This window comes from Biomphalaria glabrata, chromosome 11 (genome assembly GCF_947242115.1).
Source record: "Biomphalaria glabrata chromosome 11, xgBioGlab47.1, whole genome shotgun sequence".
NCBI lineage: Eukaryota > Metazoa > Mollusca > Gastropoda > Planorbidae > Biomphalaria > Biomphalaria glabrata.
The window spans coordinates 40,399,204-40,415,503 of NC_074721.1; positions in this window are offsets into that span (position 1 = coordinate 40,399,204).

The window sequence follows — 16,300 nt, forward strand, 5'->3', positions numbered from 1 at the left end:
TTATGGACATGAGATGAATGCCCGAGCATTAGCTGTGGTCGGAACGATGTCGCCCACAAATCAGTTCCCCCCTCTCCACGCAGCTGATGTATCCAAAGTGGTGATACAGTTTGGGGTCAGCGGCGACGCAGTTCTGCCAGGTTGTAATATTATTAAAACTGAGCTTATTTTTAAGAAAATATGGCTAAATACTGTGTAACTTACAAAAAGAATAACACAGCTAATGGACCCCCCCCCCACACACGATTGACCTGCTGACCACTGTAAAAAAAAAAAACCTAGACTCTATGACCACATCACAATATCCTCAGTGCTCAAACTTTCCCTCAGGGAACAGTACCAGGAAAAAGAGGACGAGGCAGACAGAGAAAGCGATGGGAAGTCAATATCAAAGAATGGACAGGCGTGTCATGAATGAAATTCTATCAATGGCGAATGACAAGAAAGAATGGAGAAAGACGGTTGACAGATCTAGTGTGGTGCCCCAAAGGTTTCTACATAATTTCCATTTGTTTTTGACTATTAATAGTGAATAACTGTAGGCTAAAAAAATGGTGTAATTTTATGAAAAAAAAAATGCCTTCATAGTTCGTTTTAAAAATTAAAATTTTCTCTTTCCAATTGCATATAGTAGCCGAATCTTCAAAACTTTAAAAGTCTTAAGTATCATAATCTCAAAAATGGTTCTTACAATTTTTCTAAAAGTTTAAGATGCAGGTAAACCTAATGTAGATTAAGATAAGATCAGATCTAATAATAACCATTGCTAATTGATTTGATCCGATGTAATTTTAAAAAATGTTCAATAGTTTCTTAATTAAAATACATTCATAACAAATTTTACTACTGGAAGCTAAAACAAGATATCGTATTTTTTTTTTATATTTAAAAATGACCAATTGGGGTGTCAAGAGTGAATAACTAAATGATCTGCATCAGTTATCTCCTCTGTTTAATTGAAACGAACTGAATAAAAAAAAAAAAAAGGGCGCGTAACTTTGTGTGTGTCTGATTGAAAGCTATCTAGTTCACAATAGCTTCCTTTGAAGTCCGCGCCAAGTGTATTCAAACTAAACAAACTTCACGTCTGCTCTGGGAGTGGTGGGATTGAAAATACACACGTGGCAGCCATTCCAATACATTACTACCCTCTCGTTTGTTTTTCGTTTACTTTGTTTCTTAATTGTTTATTTCTATTTTCGTTGTATTAGATTTTGTTAACGTTTCATAACTTTTGTTGTATGTTACAATGCCTCCATTTAACTCACGCGCTCAAAAAAAAGTTGTCACTGATCTCGAAAACGGCTCCAACGATTTTTTCCTTAAAATTCTTCAAATAGTAATAACTCTGCTTTGACCTTTATAATTTGTAGAAGTGTAATAATCTAATGATGTGAAATGGCGCGTGGTAAAAAAAATCATTTTTTAAAAATCTCAGATTCCTTAGTTATTAACAGGAAAATAATCGCTTTAAATAGTCTAATGGAGGCATTGTTTTTTAAAGTGTTTTTCTTGTTTTTTAATTGTTTTGTTTTTGGTGGGTTTTTTTTACATCGACAGGCAACAAACATATGTGCTGACAAAGACAAACCAGATCCGGTTAAAACCTTCCCTACACTAGGCCATATAAGCTCTTCACTAAACGTAGACAGTCATCCCGCAACAAGATACGATCCAACACCCACTAAGACACCACGCCAAGACGAACCAAACAAGCACGCCCAACAAAAACCACGATAGACGCACATCCCGAAATTCAGTGCTAGGCCCGTGGGAGGGGTGGGGGATTGGGAGTTTAAACGTAAATGTCCCTTGGGCTTTTATGTTAGCTCCGTGGGAGGCAGTGGAGAAACTAGAAGGGGATTTAGCTTTAGCTACCATTGAGTCAGCCCAACTCTAATTGGGTGGATATCATATTCTCACTATGATATTCCAACTATCTTATTCAAACTACTATCATGTTCTCACTATCAAGGTCTCACTATCATGGTCTAACCATAAGGGTCTCACTAACATGGTCTAACTAACATGGTCTCACTATCATGGTCTCACTATCATGGTCTAATCACCATGGTCTAACCATCATGGTCTCACCACATGGTCTAACCATATGGTCTAACCATCATGATCTCACTTCATGGTCTAAACATCATGGTCTAACCATCATGGTCTAACCATCATGGTCTAACCATCATGCTCTCACCATCATGGTCAAACTATCATGCTCTAACTATCATGCTCTCCTAACCATCATGCTCTCATTATGATTGTCTCCCTACCAAAGTCTCACTATCATGCTATTACTATCATGCTCTCACTATCAAGGTCTCAGTATCATGCTATCATGCTATCACTATTGTTGTAAATCTGGTGGTGACACAAATGGGGGTAGTGTTGTGTGTTTTTAGCCTACCCAAATCGCCACATTCCAGCGCAGGAAGAGCGGTCAACTGTGACCAGTGACAGTACACGCCAGTTCGGCAACGACCTGTGTGTAAATATTACGCACGCAAGTCAAGGCGATTGTGATCATTCTGAGTGGTCAAGAACGTTCCATCCGATTCTAGAAGGCCAGTAGAGACCAGGGGCGGACTGGTTGTCAAAATCGGCCCGGGAATTTCTATAAAATTCGGCCCACAAATTCTCTATCATGTGATAGGCATCCATTTCTAGGTGTATCGGTCCTTAAAAATCATTGTTAAGTTTGATAATGTATCGATATGCATGCATACAGTGAACTCTATATCTTAATAAGCAATATATAGCGTCTTTTTAAATCAGCAATTATGTAGGCCCTAAAAAGATGAAGCCTACTAGAAGCACTGTCTACATTCTACATTTTATTTTCGGAAAATGTGTTTGATTAAAAGAGTATTACACTGTAATGTCTGTGAAAGATTTTTTTTTTAAACACGACGCTCAGAGGGCCTTTTATAAAAATAATAATAATAACATAATAAGAATATTATAAAACCTTTAACAACATGATATGTGCCATAGTGACTTCGATCAGGCCATTTCGGTGGCCCTACCGGCCCATTAGGGTACCGGCCCACCGGGCTTTTGCCCAAATGCCCATATAGCCAGTCCGCCCCTGGTAGAGACACTATATAAGAGCGAGTGTGTCAAAAAGACTTCACGTTACCTCGCATGTGACCAGTACGAGGCGAAAACCAGCACGGTGTGTGAAGGTGGAGCAAGGCTTGGTTTTGGACAGTTTGTGTAATGTTGTTGCCAACTGCGCAATATTTGTAATGTATTTGAAATTAAACTGACTGATACTTTGGAGCCCTGATGAGTTGTGAGGTTCTTTAAGTTCGTTGTGTCGTGTGGTGCAGTGAGAAGAGAGCCTGGATAGTAGGAGAGATCGTAACACTATCAAGGTCTTACTATTGTAATAACTTAAGTGAGGCAACTCAACGAGGACATAGACGTTTATTTACATAGAGACATGACAAACACAAAGGGCATCTGCCTTGAGTACAGCATCTCCATATTGGCTCTCTATTAGGGCGGAAATCGTTAGTCTCTAATGTCAACATCCGACTTGCTTAGTCACAGATAATGCGCACCTTCTTTCTGCACTATCTTGGATGGCGGTGCGCACGGCAAAGTCATAACACTATCAAGGTCTCACTATCAAGATGTCACTATCATGGTCTCACTATCATGCTCTCGCTATTATAATCTCACTATCATGGTCTCACTATCATGGTCTCAATATCATGTCTCACTATCATGGTGTCACTATCATGGCCTAACTATCATGCGCTCAGTATGATAGTGGTATAACCATCATCCTCTTACTGTCATGGTCTCAGTATCCATGTTTCACTATCAAGGTCTTTGGGGTTTTATGTTAGCTCCGTGGGAGGCATTACAGAAACTAGAAGCGGATTTAGTTCTAGTTACCATTGAGTTAACCCAACTCCGATTGGGTGGATTGCCTCAACCTTTAACCCGAAGGTGAATGCAAAAAAAAAAACATCTGTAGAAACTAGTGTTTAAGAATGCAGACCATAGACATGTATTATTTTTAGACTGGAAACCGGAAACTAATTCTAATCCGCGATTGATCGATTCACAGACATATATAGATTATTATATACATAACTCTTTTCCAAGCTGTAAGAGAAGTCGCCCCGAATCAACCTCTTCTGTCTTAACAAAGGAATGATCTTTAGTTTTCAAAGTTTAGAAATAATGCAAAATCATTTCTCGGATTTTGTTTAGAATGACCAAGAATGGGCTAACTATAGAATATCTGACACCCTTTATAGTGCAAAGAATTGCAAGCCTACAATAAACCGTACTTAGTCGGACATGAACTACAGATTTGCCTATTCTAGTGAAATACTATTCTAGCATATCTTTACAACTGATACTTGGCAGAATTTAAGTCATTGGTTAATATGCATGACTAAATGCATGACGCGTAGGACGTAATCATCTTCTTTTTTGAAGTAACGTCTGTATTATATAAGATAAGATAAGATAAGATAAGAACTGTACCTCAGTGGAAGCACTACTTATTTGGAAACTAACAATGCTTCAATGATAGGCCTTTAGATTTAGACTTAGAAGACCATGTGCATTAATTTATTTAACTCTTGAATCAATAATGCATGGGCGCCCGCAAGGGAGTACACTGTGATGCATTTGTACCCCCCCCCCCCATCATTATTCCTTTGGGTTCCTCGTTGAACATAGGGCCTCAACAAAAACACGCTACTCTCCACGGTCTCTTGCTAGTTTTTTTTTATGGTTTCCCAGCTCTTCCCGGTCCTCTCGGCTTCTTCTAGTACACTACGTCGCCTGGATTCTGATTAAATCTGCATCACATCTACGTCTTAAAAAAAAAAAAAAAAAACACATCTGGAAGAAGTATTTCATTCATATTTTTTAATAGCTAAAATATGGCGACTAAGAATTCAAAGGCGCCTCCCTGCAGGCGCCCATGATTGCCTCTTCCATAAAACTTTCTATTTAAAAATAAATTTATTTATTTATGATACCTACCTAAAAAAAATCGTAACTAGAAATCCAAAAACTTTATTTATTGTAGTATATATAGGTCTGTGGTTGTATTTTATATAGCCTTCGTGACTTCTTCTATAGAGAAATGACTTTTGTAAATTCTTTTACTGAAAAATTGGGCTATTCGCGTCTGACACATATATAATTTTTATGTTCAGCAACAAAGCCCATAACATACGTAAAGAAAAAAACGAATTGCGCACCATCGATTTAAGTAATAATGTTTGGCTCTGCACTTTCATTAAACACTTACTACCTTGTGTCACTTATAATTAAAGAGAACAAAAGTAAAAATAGTAATAGAATTAATAATTAATATTTTTTAAATCTAGATAATACAAAGTGAAAACTATTATAAAAGTATACAAGTAAAATCTGTTTAATTTAAATTCAGTTTAGCCTATACCCTTTCGGATTTTACTTTCCACAGCATTTTTAATTGTAATCAGTATAAGTTACTATAAGTATTGTTAAGTGTGGTATTGTAGTTTTATTATAAGTAATTATCGCTGAGTATCGTCTGCATAATAGAATAATACTACTATTAGTTTAGCAGATCTTTGAAGAGAGAGTCAGAATTATTAGAAAAGATTATAAAATTATAATACAATAAATAACCATTGCAGAACTTACACTGACTAGGGCAGGGGTTCTCAACCTGTGGGTCGAATGACAATTTGCCAGGGGTCGCCTAGACCATCGAAAATATGTTTTTTTTTTTTGTTGGGTCTATCTCGACTCTATTCTAACTTGTAAAACTTGACACTGTATAAAGTTCTTCCATTGGAAGTTCATATTTTTGTTGTTGCTGATATTGAAGGATAGACAACTAGATCAGAGTGATTTCAAACATATTAAATGTCGCATCGTACATAATGTTTTACGAGTTTAAATTGATGTAACTTTAAGCATAGCGCAGCCATGCTGAATCGTAAGTAATAATTTGTATGGTAATGTCGTGACGAAAGTGATTAGAGATTATAGCTAATAATAGATTATAGTTTTAAATTGTCCATGTTATAGGTTATAGTTTATATAGTCCATGTTATAGGTTATAGTTTATATAGTCCATGTTATAGGTTATAGATTATATAGTCCATGTTATAGGTTATAGTTTATATAGTCCATGTTATAGGTTATAGTTTATATAGTCCATGTTATAGGTTATAGTTTATATAGTCCATGTTATAGATTATAGTTTATATAGTCCATGTTATAGGTTATAGTTTATATAGTCCATGTTATAGGTTATAGTTTAAATTGTCCATGTTATAGGTTATAGTTTAAATTGTCCATGTTATAGGTTATAGTTTTAAATTGTCCATGTTATAGGTTATAGTTTATATAGTCCATGTTATAGGTTATAGTTTATATAGTCCATGTTATAGGTTATAGTTTATATTGTCCATGTTATAGGTTATAGTTTATATAGTCCATGTTATAGGTTATAGTTTAAATTGTCCATGTTATACGTTATAGTTTTAAATTGTCCATGTTATAGGTTATAGTTCAAATTGTCCATGTTATAGATTATAGTTTATATAGTCCATGTTATAGGTTATAGTTTATATAGTCCATGTTATAGGTTATAGTTTATATAGTCCATGTTATAGGTTATAGTTTATATAGTCCATGTTATAGGTTATAGTTTTAAATTGTCCATGTTATAGGTTATAGTTTATATAGTCCATGTTATAGGTTATAGTTTATATAGTCCATGTTATAGGTTATAGTTTATATTGTCCATGTTATAGGTTATAGTTTATATAGTCCATGTTATAGGTTATAGTTTATATAGTCCATGTTATAGGTTATAGTTTAAATTGTCCATGTTATAGGTTATAGTTTAAATTGTCCATGTTATAGGTTATAGTTTTAAATTGTCCATGTTATAGGTTATAGTTTATATTGTCCATGTTATAGGTTATAGTTTATATAGTCCATGTTATAGGTTATAGTTTAAATTGTCCATGTTATAGGTTATAGTTTTAAATTGTCCATGTTATAGGTTATAGTTTAAATTGTCCATGTTATAGGTTATAGTTTTAAATTGTCCATGTTATAGGTTATAGTTTATATTGTCCATGTTATAGGTTATAGTTTATATAGTCCATGTTATAGGTTATAGTTTAAATTGTCCATGTTATAGGTTATAGTTTTAAATTGTCCATGTTATAGGTTATAGTTTAAATTGTCCATGTTATAGGTTATAGTTTATATAGTCCATGTTATAGGTTATAGTTTTAAATTGTCCATGTTATAGGTTATAGTTTATATAGTCCATGTTATAGGTTATAGTTTATATAGTCCATGTTATAGGTTATAGTTTATATTGTCCATGTTATAGGTTATAGTTTATATAGTCCATGTTATAGGTTATAGTTTATATAGTCCATGTTATAGGTTATAGTTTAAATTGTCCATGTTATAGGTTATAGTTTAAATTGTCCATGTTATAGGTTATAGTTTTAAATTGTCCATGTTATAGGTTATAGTTTATATTGTCCATGTTATAGGTTATAGTTTATATAGTCCATGTTATAGGTTATAGTTTAAATTGTCCATGTTATAGGTTATAGTTTTAAATTGTCCATGTTATAGGTTATAGTTTATATTGTCCATGTTATAGGTTATAGTTTATATAGTCCATGTTATAGGTTATAGTTTAAATTGTCCATGTTATAGGTTATAGTTTTAAATTGTCCATGTTATAGGTTATAGTTTAAATTGTCCATGTTATAGGTTATAGTTTATATAGTCCATGTTATAGGTTATAGTTTTAAATTGTCCATGTTATAGGTTATAGTTTATATAGTCCATGTTATAGGTTATAGTTTATATAGTCCATGTTATAGGTTATAGTTTATATTGTCCATGTTATAGGTTATAGTTTATATAGTCCATGTTATAGGTTATAGTTTATATAGTCCATGTTATAGGTTATAGTTTTAAATTGTCCATGTTATAGGTTATAGTTTATATAGTCCATGTTATAGGTTATAGTTTATATAGTCCATGTTATAGGTTATAGTTTATATTGTCCATGTTATAGGTTATAGTTTATATAGTCCATGTTATAGGTTATAGTTTATATAGTCCATGTTATAGGTTATAGTTTAAATTGTCCATGTTATAGGTTATAGTTTAAATTGTCCATGTTATAGGTTATAGTTTTAAATTGTCCATGTTATAGGTTATAGTTTATATTGTCCATGTTATAGGTTATAGTTTATATAGTCCATGTTATAGGTTATAGTTTAAATTGTCCATGTTATAGGTTATAGTTTTAAATTGTCCATGTTATAGGTTATAGTTTTAAATTGTCCATGTTATAGGTTATAGTTTAAATTGTCCATGTTATAGGTTATAGTTTATATAGTCCATGTTATAGGTTATAGTTTTAAATTGTCCATGTTATAGGTTATAGTTTATATAGTCCATGTTATAGGTTATAGTTTATATAGTCCATGTTATAGGTTATAGTTTATATTGTCCATGTTATAGGTTATAGTTTATATAGTCCATGTTATAGGTTATAGTTTATATAGTCCATGTTATAGGTTATAGTTTTAAATTGTCCATGTTATAGGTTATAGTTTATATAGTCCATGTTATAGGTTATAGTTTATATAGTCCATGTTATAGGTTATAGTTTATATTGTCCATGTTATAGGTTATAGTTTATATAGTCCATGTTATAGGTTATAGTTTATATAGTCCATGTTATAGGTTATAGTTTAAATTGTCCATGTTATAGGTTATAGTTTAAATTGTCCATGTTATAGGTTATAGTTTTAAATTGTCCATGTTATAGGTTATAGTTTATATTGTCCATGTTATAGGTTATAGTTTATATAGTCCATGTTATAGGTTATAGTTTAAATTGTCCATGTTATAGGTTATAGTTTTAAATTGTCCATGTTATAGGTTATAGTTTAAATTGTCCATGTTATAGGTTATAGTTTTAAATTGTCCATGTTATAGGTTATAGTTTATATTGTCCATGTTATAGGTTATAGTTTATATAGTCCATGTTATAGGTTATAGTTTAAATTGTCCATGTTATAGGTTATAGTTTTAAATTGTCCATGTTATAGGTTATAGTTTAAATTGTCCATGTTATAGGTTATAGTTTATATAGTCCATGTTATAGGTTATAGTTTTAAATTGTCCATGTTATAGGTTATAGTTTATATAGTCCATGTTATAGGTTATAGTTTATATAGTCCATGTTATAGGTTATAGTTTATATTGTCCATGTTATAGGTTATAGTTTATATAGTCCATGTTATAGGTTATAGTTTATATAGTCCATGTTATAGGTTATAGTTTAAATTGTCCATGTTATAGGTTATAGTTTAAATTGTCCATGTTATAGGTTATAGTTTTAAATTGTCCATGTTATAGGTTATAGTTTATATTGTCCATGTTATAGGTTATAGTTTATATAGTCCATGTTATAGGTTATAGTTTAAATTGTCCATGTTATAGGTTATAGTTTTAAATTGTCCATGTTATAGGTTATAGTTTATATTGTCCATGTTATAGGTTATAGTTTATATAGTCCATGTTATAGGTTATAGTTTAAATTGTCCATGTTATAGGTTATAGTTTTAAATTGTCCATGTTATAGGTTATAGTTTAAATTGTCCATGTTATAGGTTATAGTTTATATAGTCCATGTTATAGGTTATAGTTTTAAATTGTCCATGTTATAGGTTATAGTTTATATAGTCCATGTTATAGGTTATAGTTTATATAGTCCATGTTATAGGTTATAGTTTATATTGTCCATGTTATAGGTTATAGTTTATATAGTCCATGTTATAGGTTATAGTTTATATAGTCCATGTTATAGGTTATAGTTTTAAATTGTCCATGTTATAGGTTATAGTTTATATAGTCCATGTTATAGGTTATAGTTTATATAGTCCATGTTATAGGTTATAGTTTATATTGTCCATGTTATAGGTTATAGTTTATATAGTCCATGTTATAGGTTATAGTTTATATAGTCCATGTTATAGGTTATAGTTTAAATTGTCCATGTTATAGGTTATAGTTTAAATTGTCCATGTTATAGGTTATAGTTTTAAATTGTCCATGTTATAGGTTATAGTTTATATTGTCCATGTTATAGGTTATAGTTTATATAGTCCATGTTATAGGTTATAGTTTAAATTGTCCATGTTATAGGTTATAGTTTTAAATTGTCCATGTTATAGGTTATAGTTTTAAATTGTCCATGTTATAGGTTATAGTTTAAATTGTCCATGTTATAGGTTATAGTTTATATAGTCCATGTTATAGGTTATAGTTTTAAATTGTCCATGTTATAGGTTATAGTTTATATAGTCCATGTTATAGGTTATAGTTTATATAGTCCATGTTATAGGTTATAGTTTATATTGTCCATGTTATAGGTTATAGTTTATATAGTCCATGTTATAGGTTATAGTTTATATAGTCCATGTTATAGGTTATAGTTTTAAATTGTCCATGTTATAGGTTATAGTTTATATAGTCCATGTTATAGGTTATAGTTTATATAGTCCATGTTATAGGTTATAGTTTATATTGTCCATGTTATAGGTTATAGTTTATATAGTCCATGTTATAGGTTATAGTTTATATAGTCCATGTTATAGGTTATAGTTTAAATTGTCCATGTTATAGGTTATAGTTTAAATTGTCCATGTTATAGGTTATAGTTTTAAATTGTCCATGTTATAGGTTATAGTTTTAAAATGTCCATGTTATAGGTTATAGTTTTAAATTGTCCATGTTATAGGTTATAGTTTTAAATTGTCCATGTTATAGGTTATAGTTTAAATTGTCCATGTTATAGGTTATAGTTTTAAAATGTCCATGTTATAGGTTATAGTTTTAAAATGTCCATGTTATAGGTTATAGTTTTAAAATGTCCATGTTATAGGTTATAGTTTTAAAATGTCCATGTTATAGGTTATAGTTTTAAATTGTCCATGTTATAGGTTATAGTTTTAAATTGTCCATGTTATAGGTTATAGTTTAAATTGTCCATGTTATAGGTTATAGTTTTAAAATGTCCATGTTATAGGTTATAGTTTTAAAATGTCCATGTTATAGGTTATAGTTTTAAAATGTCCATGTTATAGGTTATAGTTTTAAATTGTCCATGTTATAGGTTATAGTTTTAAATTGTCCATGTTATTTAAATGAAATATTTTCATCTGGGAAGAACCCATGGAAATGAAACATTAAAAACATAAAACATTTAATTGATTTATTGACGGTTTGGTTTTAGTTCAATAGTAGAAGTGGGAATTAAGAAATTCCTAGGCATCATTTGTAAAGAAGCTTTATTATCAGAATCTCTTTGACTCAAATAACTGCAGCGTTCTATTGATATTGAACATCTGAGCTTTGCCAACATGGAGACCAAGTAATGTAGAGGTATGTTGAGATATATACATGATTTAAAAGACGAGTTTATCTTTCGCAAAGCAATTGAATGGACTACAAAACGAGGTTTATGTCGGAAAGTTGATTCATTTTTGGAAAAGTAGAAAATCTCGTTGAAAACTATTAGTGATGTTTGTACAGATGGTACAAGAAGTTTGCCAGTATGACGAATTCAACGTCTGCTACTAAATGAGTCACCAAAAGTCATCGGAGCTCACGATATCGACGACACAGACACAAGAATTACAAGAAGGAATGAAAAACTTCACTACAAGGACCTAAAGCAACATGTCTCTCGAGTTGTCTGAAAATAATCCGATCCTTCAGAATGTAACTTCACATGAACATTAACATTCACGTGACAAACAAACTGTGACTAAAATAATATTTCCATGTATTAACTCTCTATGAGGAAAATGATATTGAACCTGATAAAGAAATCAAATGATAATTTGTGAAAGAACATTTGTGAATGCTTACTTTCCAAATCTGACGAACCGCTTGCTGCTTGCATCTGCCAGAATTCCATTCACAGTCAAATATGAAGATGTTCCGCAGACAGAAAGAGTTTATTAAACTCATTAATAGAGATGCAGCGAAAAATGATTTCATTTTAATGTCAGTAACATAAAGCTGGATTTGGTGTTTGCACCCGAGTTGTCTGTATTGCACTCTCCTATTTCATTGTCAATAATATATATTTTGGGTAACTTGGCTTTACCAGCCGGTTAGTTATCAAGTAGAGCTAAATACAGAAAAAGACTTGATGCAGAAGACAATAATTCATCCTCTGGTGAGACAGAAACAATGCCAAACTGTCGCGACAATTGTAGCTATGTAGTTTACTGTTACCCTGATCACTATCCAAGCTTTTGAAACTCTCACATACGTATGGAACATGGATATGGTGGATACCTAATAAACAAGTTAATGATTGCACGCCTTAAACTTGTATTTCTTAGGAATTTAATTATATGCAGAAATATATTTCAAGACTATACGGCAATGATGCCCAAAATACGGCCAGAGGGCCAGATCCGGCCCGCGACGTGGTTCCATCCGGCCCGCCAAAATGTTGACTCAATGTGTAGAAAATCCCCCATTCAAAAAAAAAAAAGTTGACAAATGTATCTTTATCTACGTTACGGCCCCCAATTTTTTTATATATCAGAAAAGGTGAAGGTTCTTTACTTTTTGTGGAACAAAATAATCAGCTGACATTTGATTTGTAAAGAAAGTGTGACTGTTTAAAAAAAACGTATAAACGGCATTATGGCGGCATTCTCGATTAAGCCGCGAATAAAAGATAGTTTAACTATGCCTATAAGAATATTTAATAAAAAGAGACAATAAATTTATTCGGTTGTAAAGCTAGCTATAAAATGGCTCATATTTTAAGTACGGTACAGAAATTAGGCCATTATCTAACGCGTGAAAAAAAAAAAGCTTCAAATATACAATTCATTAATGTAAGTACTTAATATAGACCCAAGGGTTTCTAATCAAATAACTTCAAATTCAGGTCAATTTCCAATCGTCTATATACATTTCCGTTGATGTGGCCCGCGACACGAGTGCTGGAGATTGAAATGGCCCGCGGGTCAAATGAGGTTGGGCATTACTGCTATACGGCGATTATATATTGTTTTGAAATTAAATTAAACATAACATTTTGACAATATATTCGCATTTGTCGAAAGTTTTTTTTTACCATTTGCAAAAGCACAGTTACCTAGGCATATAAAAACAAAAATAATTTTACTGTTAGGGGTCGCCGCAAAGTTGGGAATAGTAAAAAGGGGTCGCCGAGCTAAAAAGGCTGAGAACCGCTGGACTAGGGTGTAAAAAAAATCATCGTTTTCTATAGCCAACTGATAAGGAAGGTGTCATGTGACAAGCATAATCTCCAACCGCCTTTACTTTCCCCAACTAATGTCGCTTGCATTGGTCTCCCTGGGAGCGCTTTTCTGTACAGAAGTCGTTTTGGAAGGCGATTGTCTGGCATGCGGACAACATGTCGCGCCCATCGAAGCTGGGACCTTCTAACTGTTGCATTGATACTGTGCATGTTGGACAGCTTTAAGATTTCTGTGTATGGCATGTGGTCAGACCAACACACCTTATGGATACTGCTTAGACATCGTAGGTGAAAGGAGTTTAGCTTTTGATGTGGCGGGAATATAAGGTCCAGGGCTCTGATGCGTATAAGAGCAACGGGAGAACTACAGCACTTTAGACTTTCAGTTTTGTGCATATGCTGAGTTCTCTTCCTGCCACACTTGTCCTTGAAGTCTGTCAAAAGCAGCACTGGCACGAGCAACACGGAAGTCTACCTCGTCATCTAGGTTGGCGTTTGCTGATATGGTGATTTCCAGATAGACAAACTTTAAAAAAAAAAAGTTCCCCTTTCAGACCTTGTGGTCTATTGGCAGATGATGTAAAGTTCATCTGATTCAGTGGCCTACTGTTAACGAGGGTGTCATGTGGCCAGCACAACGACCAACCGCCTTTACTTTTCCCCAACTAATGTTGGGTACCCATTAGAGCTGGGTGGAATCAGAGGCGCCCAAAGATCCCGAAATAAAAATCCCAGTCTTCACCAGGATTTGAATCCGGGAACCCCAGTTCGGAAGTCAAGCGCTTTACCGCTCAGCCGCCGCGCCTCCCCTGGCCTAACTGAAGTCTAACTTTTTGACGTTTGTTAATTTCTGGCCATCTATGAGAATGTCTAGTTCTGTGACAGATTTTTTGGAGGATGTTGGTGCAGCTCTTCTGTCTTTTTTACATTTATGGTTAAGACAAAAATTATGCAGGCGTTAGCGAAGAGAGACAGGCTTTTTCGAAGGTCTTCTTCGTTTGAAGCATTTAGCAGGTCTCTGGTGCAGTCATAGTTTACTTTGGTCCTTCCCTTGAGTCTTTGAGCGTTGAATAAACTTGTATCATTGCGATGTCGTATGCCAACTCCGATGCTTTCTGTGCGAAAGACATCTTTAAGCATAGGGGTAAAAATTATGCTGAAAAGCGTTGTAGCCAGCACACAGCCCTGCTTCACGCCATTTGAGACAGGAAAAGGCTTGAAGTATCCGTTGTTATAAATTGATCCGGACAGCCGAATTTGGACATGATTTGCAAAAGGCCTTCACGACTGACATTACCAAAAGCTTTGGTCCAATCTATGAATGCAGTATAGAGATTTGAATTTTGCTCTCTACATTTCTCTTGCAGTTGACGGAATGCAAAGATCATGTCAACCTTGCCTCTACCCTGCCTGAAGCCGCATTGACTCTCCGGAAATAGGCCAGTTTCTAGGTGGTGTTGTAGTCTGATTAAAAGAGTGGCAAGTCGCCTTGAGGTCAGAGGTAGGCGTAAGTTAATTAGACGATCATTTATGCCTTTTGGTAATCCTGCTAACTTGTTGACTAATTTAGATTTCACAGCACAGCCTACACCAGCTTCAAGTGTTTCCTCATTATTTTTTTCAAGATAAAGAACAATCTTTAGGCTGCGCCAACCTGTTTTTGGCCAGTTGTCTAACAGATACCAGTCCGGATATTCATCTTCGCCCTGCAAGGCCTGTCGAAGGCGATCTCTTATCAACAAGAGCAGTACTAGGTGCCGAGTGTAAGTTCATGTGTTTTGATTTTTTTTTTTTTAGTTTTCTATTTGATTTGTTTCTCCCGCATTAGTGGGATCCCCGCCAGTCGCGGGAGACTGGCCAGGGTCATAGGGGACAGGCAATGTTTAGGGCACCTTCTCTAGTCCTTTCCTCATGCTAAGGAGGTTCGCAGTGCATTCTTAACAAAGGTAGCTTTAGACGCTCAGACTACTGCCAAGTTCCAGTCACTGGCAATCAACCAGATGGTCTGGGCCACCTACGTGTAGGTTTTTAGCTATGGCTGCAGTGTATCTACACTTGCCACTTTGCCATTTGCCTATCTCCGCAGGGATTTTGATTGATGAAAATCGAAGATGAGAATGTGGCTTGCGCAATGAAAATTTATTAAAGTGAGGGAGAATTGCACTGCATCAGCCTCACCCTCTCACCCCTTGCCAGCTGAATCCAGTGGCAGAACACAGCATCAGCCTCACTCTCTCGCCCCTTGCCAGCTGAATCCAGTGGCAGAACACAGCATCAGCCTCACTCTCTCGCCCCTTGCCAGCTGAATCCAGTGGCAGAACACAGCATCAGCCTCACTCTCTCGCCCCTTGCCAGCTGAATCCAGTGGCAGAACACAGCATCAGCCTCACTCTCTCGCCCCTTGCCAGCTGAATCCAGTGGCAGAACGCAGCATCAGCCTCACTCTCTCACCCCTTGCCAGCTGAATCCAGTGGCAGAACAGAGTCCAAACAACTGGAGATGGTTTTGGGTGCAGTGGATGACCAGTGTCCCACAGTGCCCCAAAGTTTCCACGGCGTTTGCTAGCTGACGCCTGATGGCCCTGGTAGTCTAATTCGACTTGAACGCCATGCAGCCGCAAGTAGACTTCACATGCTGGTGGTGGACTGAGACTAGGGGACAATAAGTTAATAACGACATTGTAACTATAACGTGTTAATGTGAAGTGCAATTAGTTTAAAATATATATAAAAATATTGTGATATAGGTGTTTATCTTTAAGTTAATATTTTAGTCTGACCGATGACCACTACATCTTACCCAAAATTACTCTACATCTTCATAATTACCTAACACTATATAGGCCTACATAAAACTTTGAAAAATTGATTTCCCGTGATTAAAGCACCTTTGAAATACTTTAATGAATTTATTTAAAACCAAGAAATACCCTTTCCCCTAAGTTTGATAATATAATGCACT